The sequence below is a fragment of the Urtica dioica genome, chromosome 7 (assembly GCF_054948205.1).
Source record: "Urtica dioica subsp. dioica isolate 48M chromosome 7, U.dioica_male_clone48M_v1_H2, whole genome shotgun sequence".
In the NCBI taxonomy this organism is placed as follows: domain Eukaryota; kingdom Viridiplantae; phylum Streptophyta; class Magnoliopsida; order Rosales; family Urticaceae; genus Urtica; species Urtica dioica.
Genome location: NC_142762.1, coordinates 6,060,304 through 6,072,915, shown reverse-complemented (window position 1 = coordinate 6,072,915; position 12,612 = coordinate 6,060,304). Strand labels below are relative to the sequence as shown.

Genomic DNA, 12,612 nt, shown 5'->3' with positions numbered 1-12,612 from the left:
AGAAAATAAGCCGCCCACAACAAAGCCGTGCAAATCGATCACGCCTTCATTGGTAGGTCGAGAAAATAAGCCGCGCACAATAAAGCTGTGCAAATCGATTACGCCTTCATTGGTAAATCGAGAAAATAAGCCACGCACCATTGAGAAGTGCAAATCGATTACGCCTTCACTGGTAAATCGAGAAAATAAGCCACGCACCATCGATATGTGCAAATCGATTACGCCTTCGTTGGTAAATCGAGAAAATAAGCCGCGCACCACCAATAAAGCCGTGCAAATCGATTACGCCTTCACTGGAAAGTCGAGAAAATAAGCAACGCACCGACAAGACGTGTGAATCAATCATGCCATCGCCGGCAAATCGACAAAATAAGACGCACATCAACAACATCATGTGAGTCGATTACGATAGTATGTCGAGAACATAAGACACAAAAAAGCTGTCCCTCGCGATGCACGAAAGCCGTCCCTTGCGACGCACAAAACCCGTCCCTCGCGACGCACATAAACCGTCCCTCGCGATGCACAAAAGCCGCCCCTCGTGACTCAACATCCCTCGTGACGCACCAAAGTCGTCCCTCGCAATGCATTAAAAGCCGTCCCATGCCGCACGTCAGCGCAAGTACTAAGTTTCCACTCGACCCACGCTCGACCAGAAACTCGGGGGGCTAATGTTATCGGCCCGTTTCGGACCGACGAGGACAAAAGCGTCACTTCAACCCACACAGCTGGAGCAAGGCCTCGGACAGCGAAACCTTGTCTCGGCCATTGACCAGCCCAAACCCTTCAGCCGTCCAATGCCCGACCCAAGGTTCAGCAGGCCATTGGCCGACCCAAGCTTTCAGCCGGCCAATGGCCGACCCAAGGTTCAGCGCATCATTGGCCGGCCCAAGCTTTCAGCCGGCCAATGGCCGGCCCAAAGTTCACTCGGCCATTGGCCGAGTCAAAGCTTCAGCCGGCCAATGGCTGGCCCAAAGTTCACTCGGCCATTAGCCGAGTCAAAGCTTCAGGCAGCCAATGGCCGGCCCAAAGTTCACTCGGCCATTGGCCGAGTCAAAGCTTCAGTCGACCAATGGCCAACCCAAAAGTCTCACTCGGCCAAGGGTGCCCCAATGTAAGGACAAGTTTATGCGTCACTCGTATTTGGAGATTTGGAAGTTATAACGAGTTTCCGTTGTTACAACTAAATTCTCGAGTGAATTATACTCCAATGGATTTATCGAATTAATTTTAAATATATTAAGGTTATGGAAATCTCGGAATAAATAAAGGAAATATGGAGTTTAACTCGATTAATAAATTAATTCCGAGGAAACATTCCGGAAATTAATTCTTAAGGACGAGAATTAATTCCGAGAAACCTTAAATATATTTTAATTATTCGAGAACGAACGAGAAAATTCTCGGTTCGAATCATATAATTATAATCCGTTCGGTGATGGATTTAATTAAATAATTATATGAAAAGGACGTGGTTGTAACAATTTTAAGGGACCCATTTGAAAGAAAACAAGAAAAAGAAATTGGTTTGAGAATAAAAGAATAATTCTTAAGCCTTGCCTCGTCATCACACATGTGTCACGCTTCTATCCTTGCCAACCCAACACTTATCTTCATCATTTACTTTGCTATTAAGTCTCTCCAGCCGAAATGAACAAACCCATGGGAAAAAAAAAGAGGAAGAACAGAAGAAGAGAAGAGAAATAGTGAGAGACCGAGGGAGAGAGAGAGAGCTCGGGGAAGAGAAAGGCCGAGAGAGAGCAGAAGAGAGCTAGAGAGCGAGTGAGCGAGACTGAGAAGGAGAGCGACCGAGGGAGAGGACGCGTGACCACCAGCACCAGCCCGTGACCCCAGCTCCGTGCGCGCGCCATCCAGCTGACCCCTGAGCCTCGCCGCGCGCGCGACCGCCGTGAAGGTTGAGCCGCCGCGAGCTAGAGAGGACGCCGGAGGGTTCAATTCCTCCAGAAACAAGGTGAGATGTTCTTCCCCAATTTCGAATCTGGAAGTTAGGGTTTCGTTTTGGAATTGGGGCTTTTGTTTGTGAGTTAGGATTTCGGTGATGATTCCTCTGGTTATGGTGTTGTTCTTAGTTTTGGAAGGGTTTGGTTGTGGTTTAAGTCTTGGCCGTGTGGTTTTGGTTCTGGCCGTGTGACTGAGTTTAGTTGTTTTGGGTTTCTTTGGACGAGTTATTGTTATTGTTTGTGATATTGTTGCTGACTGTGTACGTGTAAGGTTGTTTTGAAGTTTTGATATAGAGTTGTTAAGTCGTTCTCTTTTGTTGTGAGTTGTGTCGAGTGTTAGACTCAGTCTAGGTGGGCGGCACAGGCCTCGAGGCAGCGGTTCGGGACGGCGAGGGCGCTGTCCAAGAGTGTCGGAGCTGCTGCGCGAGTGACGACGGAGCGGGGCTGGTCAGCGAGGTTCATCGGCTCGGTTGGGACGAGCTGTTGGGCCGGGGACGGCAGCAACTTTGTGGCGGCTCTCGGGGGGCTGTTCATGGCTGTCGGGTTTCGTTCGGAGACTCACGAAGTCTCGGTTTAGTGTTAGAAAGTCGAGAAATTTCCCGAGTCTCGACTCGTGCTAGTGCGAACCTATAATTATTTTTGTTGGGTCGTTCTAGATTATGAGAGTTGCGATGTAATATCAATATGTATGTTTTGTAATTAAGCTCGTTTAATATAAGTTAGTAAGAAAAATAAATTAATATGTATCGTTATTAAACTCGTTGATGATTCAATCAAATTATTTAGTATCCTCATTTGATTTACGTTTCAAAACCGAGTTCGACTATAAGCTCGACTCTTTTGATTTGGAAAACGAATATCAACGAGAAATGTTTTATTTACGTTCTCAAACGTTATAACTTGTCAATAAAAAGAGACAAGTCAAAAATATTTCCTAGAACATATTTGAAAAGTATCGTTTTGAGTTATTTTCATATAACTTACGTATGCCATAGATTGTTAGTAATAACTTCTTTATACGTTCTTTCTCTTTAGGTTTCGACCATCGGGAACCTATCCTAAGCAATGGGCTTTGTCCCGTCAAAAAAATAGGTGGTCAAATAGCGGGACGTTTCTTAGCCTAGATCAGGGAAATTGTTAAGGCCTTATTTTTAGGCGTCGATTCTTTTTGTATCTCTGTTTTGCCTCCGTGTATTCTCTATTTCTCGTGTTTTGTGACGCTCTGAGTAGCGTGACTAGGAGAACGTTTTGAATACATTTCGTATGAGCTCTCTTTTCAGTAGAAGTATGTACATTAGTAGATCAATGGACGAGATACTGAGTATGCTCGATGTTCGATCTTTCTCTTCCATAGATAAGTCCAGAGTGCTATCAGGATTAGCAGGAGAAGCTTACGAGGACTGGGTTATACGTGAAGTTAAGAAGAACCCTTTTATCTGGAAGAGAAGAATTCAGGATTCGAAAGAATCGTTATCCGGGTAAGTGGATTTTAGGCACCTACAATATCAAGAAATATTATATATATATCTTTATATATATACATATATTGTACGTGCATTTTCTATATGCTTTCTAGTAAGCAAGAGTAAGATAAACCAAAAGACAATTCACTATCAAGATTAAGGGCTTTAAGCCGCTAACGAGTTGGGAAACGGAATTAGTCCGGCTAACAAAAATGGCTAGAGGTAACTAGGAACCCGAGCCTTTGCTATGTGTTTAGTTAGCCACCTTCCAGAGATCTAGTCCTAGTGAACTGGATTATGAGAGACTGAAGCTAAGACTCGTATTCAAAAGCGAGAATATTATGATAGGATCTTTGGGAGTCGCATCTCAAGATCTTATAATTCACGAGTTAATAAGCGAAAAGAATATATGTTAAGATCGGGATTAAACCCGAATTAAGCAGTCTCTCATGTTAAGTTAATTAAAGAGAAAACACAGAATAATACCGCCTCCGACATATACCCCTTGTTAGCAAGTACCTGTTGTCGTTGTTTTTCGGACAACTATTTAAGAGCCAAAGACGGTTAGACCCAAGGCCGGACCAAGTGGTCTCGTCTTGACTCGAGCGTGTCGGACTTGGTATTCCAAGTCGTCCCTTAGCTGTGGGTGTCCCTTGAGTTCGTCAGAGTACCTGAAAAGGAGTAGAGAACACGTGAACTACAAAGGGGAAACAGGGGGGGTGCCCCTGTTTACCTCTCCGACGCTCAACATTAGTGGGATTGAGGTGGAGTATAGAGGTTTTAGGGGTGTTTAGAGGCCAAAGCTTGAGAGAAACGAGCGAGGTACCAGTTCGGCAGCGTTTCGGTGCTCAAGAATGGGTTACCTGGACCAAAGGGGGGTGCCTTGGTATTTATAGGTGACCAAGGGGCATTTTCGGCATTCCCTTGGTCGAAGGCCGCCTCTGACCCGGCCATGGCCGGCTCTGACTCGGCCGTGGAGGCCATGGCCGGCTCTGACCCGGCCATGGCCGGCTCTGACTCGACCGTGGAGGCCATGGCCGGCTCTGACTCGGCCATGGCCGGTTCTGACTCGGCCATGGAGGCCATGGCCGGCTCTGACTCGGCCATGGAGGCCATGGCCGGCCTTGGAGAGCCGGCCTTGGAGAGCCGGCCTTGGAGCGCCGGCCTTGGAGCGCCAGCCTTGGAGAGCCGGCCTTGGAGAGCCGGCCTTTGAGCGCCCGCCTTGGAGTGCCGGCCTTGGAGCGCCGGCCTTGGAGAGCCGGCCTTGGAGAGCCGGCCTTGGAGCGCCGGCCTTTGAGTGCCGGCCTTGGAGAGCCGGCCTTGGAGGAGGGCCGGCCTTGGAGTGTCGGCCTTGGAGGGCCGGCTGAGCATATGGCCGGCCATTGGCCGGCTGAGCATGTGGCCGGCCACTGGCCGACTGACCTTTGGGCCGGCGACAGGCCGGCCGGCTGACCCTTGGCCCGGCCACTGGTTTGGGCCGGCCAAAGGCCGAGGCAAGGTTTCGCCATTCGAGGCCTTGCACCGGTCGCATGGGTCGAGGTGACGCCTTAGTCCCCGTCGGTCCGAGACGGACCGACAACATTAGCCCCCCGAGTTTCCGGTCGAGCGTAGATCGAGTGGAAACTCAAAATCTACCCTTTATACGGATGCGGGATGAACGCACTCGGGTTTGCGTCATGAGGAATGGCCTTCGCGCGTCGCGAAGGACGGCCTATTGTTTCGGGTTGATCGTGCGCGGCTTATTTTCTCGATCTACTAGTGAGGGCGTGATCGATTAGCACGGCTTTATTGTGTTGTGCGCATCTTGTTTTCTCTACTTGCCAATGAAGGCATAATCGATTTGCACGTCTTCGTTGTATTGTGCGCGTCTTATGTTCTCGATTTGCCACCGAAGGCATAATCGATTTGCGCGTCTTTGTTGTGCGGACGCAGACCTTGAACCCATTTGTAACTCGTTGCCTATCGGCTGACGAGCTGGGCGGCGAGCGCGATGCCACTTTTGCGTGGCGAGGTTTCCCGTGGACGCTGGCTAGACCAGATACGCCCTGCGGACGCAGACCTTGAACCCATTTGTAACTCGTTGCCTATCGGCCGACGAGCTGGGCGGCGAGCGTGATGCCACTTTTGCGTGGCGAGGTTTCCCGTGGACGCTGGCTAGACCAGATTCGCCCAGCGGACGCAGACCCTGAACCCATTTGTAACTCGTTGCCTATCGGCCGACGAGCTGGGCGGCGAGCGCGATGCCACTTTTGCGTGGCGAGGTTTCCCATGGACGCTGGCTAGACCAGATTCGCCCAGCGGACGCAGACCTTGAACCCATTTGTAACTCGTTGCTTATCGGCCGACGAGCTGGGCGGCGAGCGCGATGCCACATTTGTGTGGCGAGGTTTCCCGTGGGCGCTGGCTAGACCAGATACGCCCTGCGGACGCAGACCTTGACCCCATTTGTAACTTGTTGCCTATCGGCCGACGAGCTGGGCGGCGAGCGCGATGCCACTTTTGTGTGGCGAGGCTTCCCGTGGACGCTGGCTAGACCAGATACGCCCTGCGGACGCAAGCCTTGAACCCATTTGTAACTCGTTGCCTATCGGCCGACGAGCTGGGCGGCGAGCGCGATGCCACTTTTGCGTGGCGAGGTTTCCCGTGGACGCTGGCTAGACCAGATTCGCCCAGTGGACGCAGACCTTGAACCCATTTGTAACTCGTTGCCTATCGGCCGACGAGCTGGGCGGCGAGCGCGATGCCACTTTTGTGTGGCGAGGTTTCCCGTGGACGCTGGCTAGACCAGATACGCCCTGCGGACGCAAGCCTTGAACCCATTCGTAACTCGTTGCCTATCGGCTGACGAGCTGGGCGGCGAGCGCGATGCCACATTTGTGTGGCGAGGTTTCCCGTGGACGCTGGCTAGACCAGATTCGCCCAGCGGACGCAAGTCTTGAACCCATTTGTAACTCGTTGCCTATCGGCCGACGAGCTGGGCGGCGAGCGCGATGCCACTTTTGCGTGGCGAGGTTTCCCGTGGACGCTGGCTAGACCAGATTCGCCCAGCGGACGCAGACCTTGAACCCATTTGTAACTCGTTGCCTATCGGCCGACGAGCTGGGCGGCGAGCGCGATGCCACATTTGTGTGGCGAGGTTTCCCGTGGGCGCTGGCTAGACCAGATACGCCCTGCGGACGCAGACCTTGAACCCATTTGTAACTCGTTGCCTATCGGCCGACGAGCTGGGCGGCGAGCGCGATGCCACTTTTGTGTGGCGAGGTTTCCCGTGGACGCTGGCTAGACCAGATACGCCCTGCGGACGCAAGCCTTGAACCCATTTGTAACTCGTTGCCTATCGGCCGACGAGCTGGGCGGCGAGCGCGATGCCACTTTTGTGTGGCGAGGTTTCCCGTGGACGCTGGCTAGACCAGATTCGCCCAGCGGACGCAGACCTTGAACACATTTGTAACTCGTTGCCTATCGGCTGACGAGTTGGGCGGCGAGCGCGATGCCACATTTGTGTGGCGAGGTTTCCCGTGGGCGCTGGCTAGACCAGATACGCCCTGCGGACGCAGACCTTGAACCCATTTGTAACTCGTTGCCTATCGGCCGACGAGCTGGGCGGCGAGCGCGATGCCACTTTTGTGTGGCGAGGTTTCCCGTGGACGCTGGCTAGACCAGATACGCCCTGCGGACGCAAGCCTTGAACCCATTTGTAACTCGTTGCCTATCGGCCGACGAGCTGGGCGGCGAGCGCGATGCCACTTTTGCGTGGCGAGGTTTCCCGTGGACGCTGGCTAGACCAGATTCGCCCAGCGGACGCAGACCTTGAACCCATTTGTAACTCGTTGCCTATCGGCCGACGAGCTGGGCGGCGAGCGCGAACTCAAGACTCAACTCGAGGGCTCATGTTGAGCCTGCACGAGGAATGGTTAGTTGGCTTGTGGACTCGGGCTCAACTCGAGGACTCTCGTAGAGCCTGCACGAGGAGTTTCGTGAAGAGTCGGCGCGAGGAGCATCGGTCGACTCGCGGACTCGGAGTCTTGACTCGAGGAATGAATCCATCTCGAGGAGACATGTGAAGAGTCGGCACGAGGAGTATTAGTCGACTCGTGGACTCAAATTCGACTCGAGGAATGAACTCGTCTCGAGGAGATATGTGAAGGTTGTCTCTCTTTGGGACCTCCGGCCTAACCACAGGCCCCTTGAGACTTTATTATGCTTTTATCTGTTTTTTGTTTTTGAGAGAGTTAGCCGAACACGGTTGGGCGAACTGATGAACCGAATCCAAAGACGTTTGGACGAAACGACGAAGTCGCTCCAGCTCGTCTAGACGAAGTGCCGAGCTCGACCAGGCGAGGCAACGAACTCAACCAGATGAGGTGACGAGCTCGACCAGACGAGCTTGGCCAGGCGAAATCAACCAGGCGAGTTTGACGAGCTCGGCCAGGCGAAATCAACCAGGCGAGTTGACGAGCTTGGCCAGGCGAGGCGAGCTGATGAGCTCGGCCAGGCGAGGCGAGCTGCTGAGCTCGGCCAGGGCGAGGCGAGCAGATGAGCTCGGCCAGGCGAGGCGAGCAGATGAGCTCGGCTAGGCGAGGCGAGCTCCTGAGCTCGGCCAGGCGAGGCGAGTAGATGAGCTCGGCCAGGCGAGGCAAGCTGATGAGCTCGGCCAGGCGAGGCGAGCTGCTGAGCTCGGCCAGGCGAGGCGAGCTGCTGAGCTCGGCCAGGCGAGGCGAGCTGCTGAGCTCGGCCAGGCGAGGCGAGCTGACAAGATCGGCCGGGCGAGGCGAGCTGACGAGATCGGCCAGGCGAGGCGAGTAGATGAGCTCGGCCAGGCGAGGCGAGCTGATGAGCTCGGCCAGGCAAGGCGAGCTGCTGAGCTCGGCCAGGCGAGGCGAGCTGACGAGATCGGCCGGGCGAGGCGAGCTGACGAGATCGGCCGGGCGAGGCGAGCTGACGAGCTCGGCCAGGCGAGGCGAGCTGATGAGCTCGACCAGGGCGAGGCGAGCTGATGAGCTCGGCCGAGCGAGGCGAGCTGAGGAGCTCGGCCAGGCGAGGCGAGCTGATGAGCTCGGCCAGGGCGAGGCGAGCTGATGAGCTCGGCCAGGCGAGGCGAGCTGAGGAGCTCGGCCAGGCGAGGCGAGTAGATGAGCTCGGCCAGGCGAGGCGAGCTGATGAGCTCGGCCAGGGAAGGCGACCTGCTGAGCTCGGCCAGGCAAGGCGAGCTGCTGATCTCGGCCAGGCGAGGCGAGCTGACGAGCTCGGCCAGGGCGAGGCGACGAGCTGGCGAGCTCGAAATCTCGAAAATTCGTAAGAATCGGCACGAGGAGTATTGGTCGACTCGTGGACTCGAACTCGACTCGAGGACTCACGTAGAGCCTGCACGAGGAGTTTCGTGAAGAGTCATCGCGAGGAGTATCGATCGACTCGCGGACTCGAAGCTCGACTCGAGGAATGAATTCATCTCGAGGAGACATGTGAAGAGTCGGCACGAGGAGTATCGGTCGACTCGTGGTCTCGTAGCTCGACTCGAGTAATGAATTCCTCTCGAGGAGTTACGTGAGAAGTCTTTCTTTGGGACCTCCGGCCTAACCATCGGCCCCTCGAGACTTTATTATTATATATGATTTTTTTTTAGTTGTTGTTGAGTTGTTTTTATTGATCAGTGATCCCTGTTAGCCCCCCGAGTTTCTTGCGTTTGTGAGACGAAGGCCAAGAGACTCTTGCGTTAGAGGTATACAAAAGTATGCGCTACATTTTTTCATGTGTGAAATAACTCTTTATTGCAATAAGGGGGTCGTTACAGTTTGTCATGGCACTTGGCTTTCTTTGAAAAAAGGAAATTACATTTTCGAAATAAAAGTGACCACGAAGCCGATCGAGTTCGGGCGTGAATTTAAGGGTCGAAGTAACGATACTCATGGCTTGCTAGCAGACGCGACGAATTCCTTGAAATCCCCACCTCGAATTAGGGAATCAATTCGCTTCTTAAGCTGCTTGCATTCGATCGTCACGTGCCCGTGATCTTTGTGGTATTCGCAGAACCGACTTCGATCTCGCTTCGCGGGGTCCTTTGTGAGTGGAGCGGGGCTTCCTAGCTCATCGCGGCGTAAGCTCAGGATCCTGTCGGGCGTTGTGTTGAGCGGGACGAAGGTTTGCTTCGGGGCTGGAGAAGGGTGGTCGTTAGGGACTTGACCCTTCCGGCGCCTTTTCCTTCGTGACTCGGGACCAACGGCCGGTTTCACACCCATGGATGCGCGCTTTTGGTTGGGTGCTTGATCAATGTTGGGTGGTCGCTGCCCCAAGCCGATCGCGGTCTCACGTTGAGCGTCGAGTTTTTCTCTCAAGTCAAACTCGTGATCCTCTCTTTGAGAGTTGAGGCGGTCTCTCAAGTCTCCGGAGGCCGTCCCTATCACCCTTGTTAAGGGCGCGTCATTCAGGCGATGTCTTTGGCGGAGGCGGAGACCATCGACGTCGTCACCTTCACAAGAGTTTTGGACGCGGACGGTGAGCTTGGAGCGTCCCTTTCGGGACCTCGAGATCGAGCGTCCTCGGGTATTGCGCGAGTTTTGACGCCTTGACGTGGTCGCCCGAGGGTGTCCCCTCGAGGGCGCGTGCGCGTGCTCATCAAAAAGTTGACGTCTCGGTGCGGCCGCCCGAGGGTGTCCCCTTGGAAGCGTGCGCATGTGTCCACTTTCGTGAATAGCGTGGTCGAGGTTGGTCTCGTGGTTGATGTCATCGACATTGTTGGAGTCGAGGAGGTCGGCGATGAGCGCGCCGGTGACGCCGGGGCGGTCTAGGAGCTCGGCGAGCCTTCGAGCCGTGTCCCCTCGGACTACGGCCTCGGGGTCATCCGCCGGGTCTCGAGGCTGGCTCTCGTTATCACGAGGTTGCCCTTCGAGACGGTGCGCGGAGCTTTGGAGGTCGCGCCTCGAGCTAGTCGCTCGGGCGCCCACGGAGGTGGCGGGGCTACGACTCATCTCTCGAGAGTCGTAGAAGTGAGAAGAAGACAGGTAGAGGGGATGTGTTGCCAAGGTCGAGAGATCCCCTCCTTCTAGCGCCAAAATGTTCTCGCTGTTTTTTGGACAACTATTTAGGAGCCAAAGACGGTTAGACCCAAGGCCGGACCAAGTGGTCTCGTCTTGACTCGAGCGTGTCGGACTTGGTATTCCAAGTCGTCCCTTAGCTGTGGGTGTCCCTTGAGTTCGTCAGAGTACCTGAAAAGGAGTAGAGAACACGTGAAATACAAAGGGGAAACAGGGGGGGTGCCCCTGTTTACCTCTCCGACGCTCAACATTAGTGGGATTGAGGTGGAGTATAGAGGTTTTAGGGGTGTTTAGAGGCCAAAGCTTGAGAGAAACGAGCGAGGTACGAGTTCGGCAGCGTTTCGGTGCTCAAGAATGGGTTACCTGGACCAAAGGGGGGTGCCTTGGTATTTATAGGTGACCAAGGGGCATTTTGGGCATTCCCTTGGTCGAAGGCCGCCTCTGACCCTGCCATGGCCGGCTCTGACTCGGCCGTGGAGGCCATGGCCGCATCTGACCCGGCCATGGCCGGCTCTGACTCGGCCGTGGAGGCCATGGCCGGCTCTGATTCGGCCATGGCCGGCTCTGACTCGGCCATGGCCGGCTCTAACTCGGCCATGGAGGCCATGGCTGGCTTTGACTCGGCCATAGAGGCCATGCCCGGCCTTGGAGAGCCGGCCTTGGAGAGCCGGCCTTGGAGCGCCTGCCTTGGAGTGTCGGCCTTGGAGGGCCGGCTGAGCATATGGCCGGCCATTGGCCGGCTGAGCATATGGCCGGCCACTGGCCGACTGACCTTTGGGCCGGCGACAGGCCGGCCGGCTGACCCTTGGCCCGGCCACTGGTTTGGGCCGGCCAAAGGCCGAGGCAAGGTTTCGCCGTTTGAGGCCTTGCACCGGTCGCATGGGTCGAGGTGACGCCTTAGTCCCCGTCGGTCCGAGACGGACCGACAACAAAACCTATTATGCTTCGTGCTGGTACCACATGGGGATTAGGCAGGAGACTGTGCACCCTCCTGTCTGGCGCCAATAAGACATGTGTCGTGCGGATATCATTAAGGGATCCCGAGCAGGAAATGTATTGTATGATGGGAATTGCCGGGACCTAAGCTGGCATATTCTAAAGTAAGAGGAGTTACCGAGACCTAAGCTGGTAATTCCATAGTTATGATTAAAGCAAGTATGTTTATGATGTGAATCACCGGGACCTAAGCTGGTGAATTCTTAAGTAAGAGGAATCTCTCGGGACCTAAGCTGAGTGATTCCTAAGTAAGATGAATCGATCGGGACCTAAGCTGATTGATTCTTATGAAAGGTGAATCTATCGGGACCTAAGCCGATTGATTCTAAAGTAAGGTGGATTTATCGGGACCTAAGCCGATATTTCCGCAAGTTATGAAAAGATATGAACTCATGTTATGTATTGCTTATGTGTTATGTGCATTGTGCATTAGATATGTAGATATCCGCTTACTGAGTCTTTCGACTCACAGTTATTATCTTGATATTGTAGATAAAGGAAAGGCTAAAGAAGACTGAGCAGAGCATCAGCGAAACTGGTAAGTAAGTAGGCGTGTGTATGTACGGCTGCCGACCTGTGGCTAAGTCAAGGGCGAATGAGTCTATTTTGTTTTTAAAAGACGAGTCTTTTGTTTGTAAAGTTTTAAATAGTATGTTTCAAGAAAAACGAAAAATTCGCCCATATTTTTTAGACGTTTATGTAAATATTTTAAAAGTTTTTCTAGAAAATGTTTTCTGGAAGCGCTTCCACCAAAGTTTTTATGAATTTTATTTATGTCAAGTAAGATACGAAGATCTCTGCCACGGCTCGTGGGCGAGCTAAGGCTCGCGGGTCGTGACACCCAATGACCCTTTGGTCGCCTATAAATACAAGAGGTCCGCCCTCTCCCAAAGGTAATCCAATTTTGAGTCCTGAAACGCTGTCGAACTCACACCTCACTCGTTTTGCTCATCTTTGGCCTCTAAACACCTAAACCCTCTATATTCCACCTCAATCCTACTAATGTTGAGTGTCGGAGAGGTAAAAAGAGGCAACCCCTCTGTTTCCCCTTTGTAGTTCACGTTTTCTCTACTGCTTTTCAGGTATTGAGACGAGGAAAACTTCATCTACAGCTAAGGGACGACTTGGGATACCAAGTCCGACACGCTCGAGCCCGAACGT

The 12,612-nt window shown here is 53.4% G+C and overlaps 1 long non-coding RNA gene across 1 annotated transcript; it reads left to right on the top strand.

The window, feature by feature from the left end:
- Nucleotides 1-1,666: 1,666 nt before the first annotated feature.
- On the top strand, nucleotides 1,667-12,236 carry LOC149390163 (uncharacterized). Its single transcript, XR_016300273.1, has 3 exons — nucleotides 1,667-1,972; nucleotides 3,316-3,439; nucleotides 11,944-12,236. It is a non-coding gene; the product is annotated as an uncharacterized LOC149390163 (long non-coding RNA).
- Nucleotides 12,237-12,612: the final 376 nt, after the last annotated feature.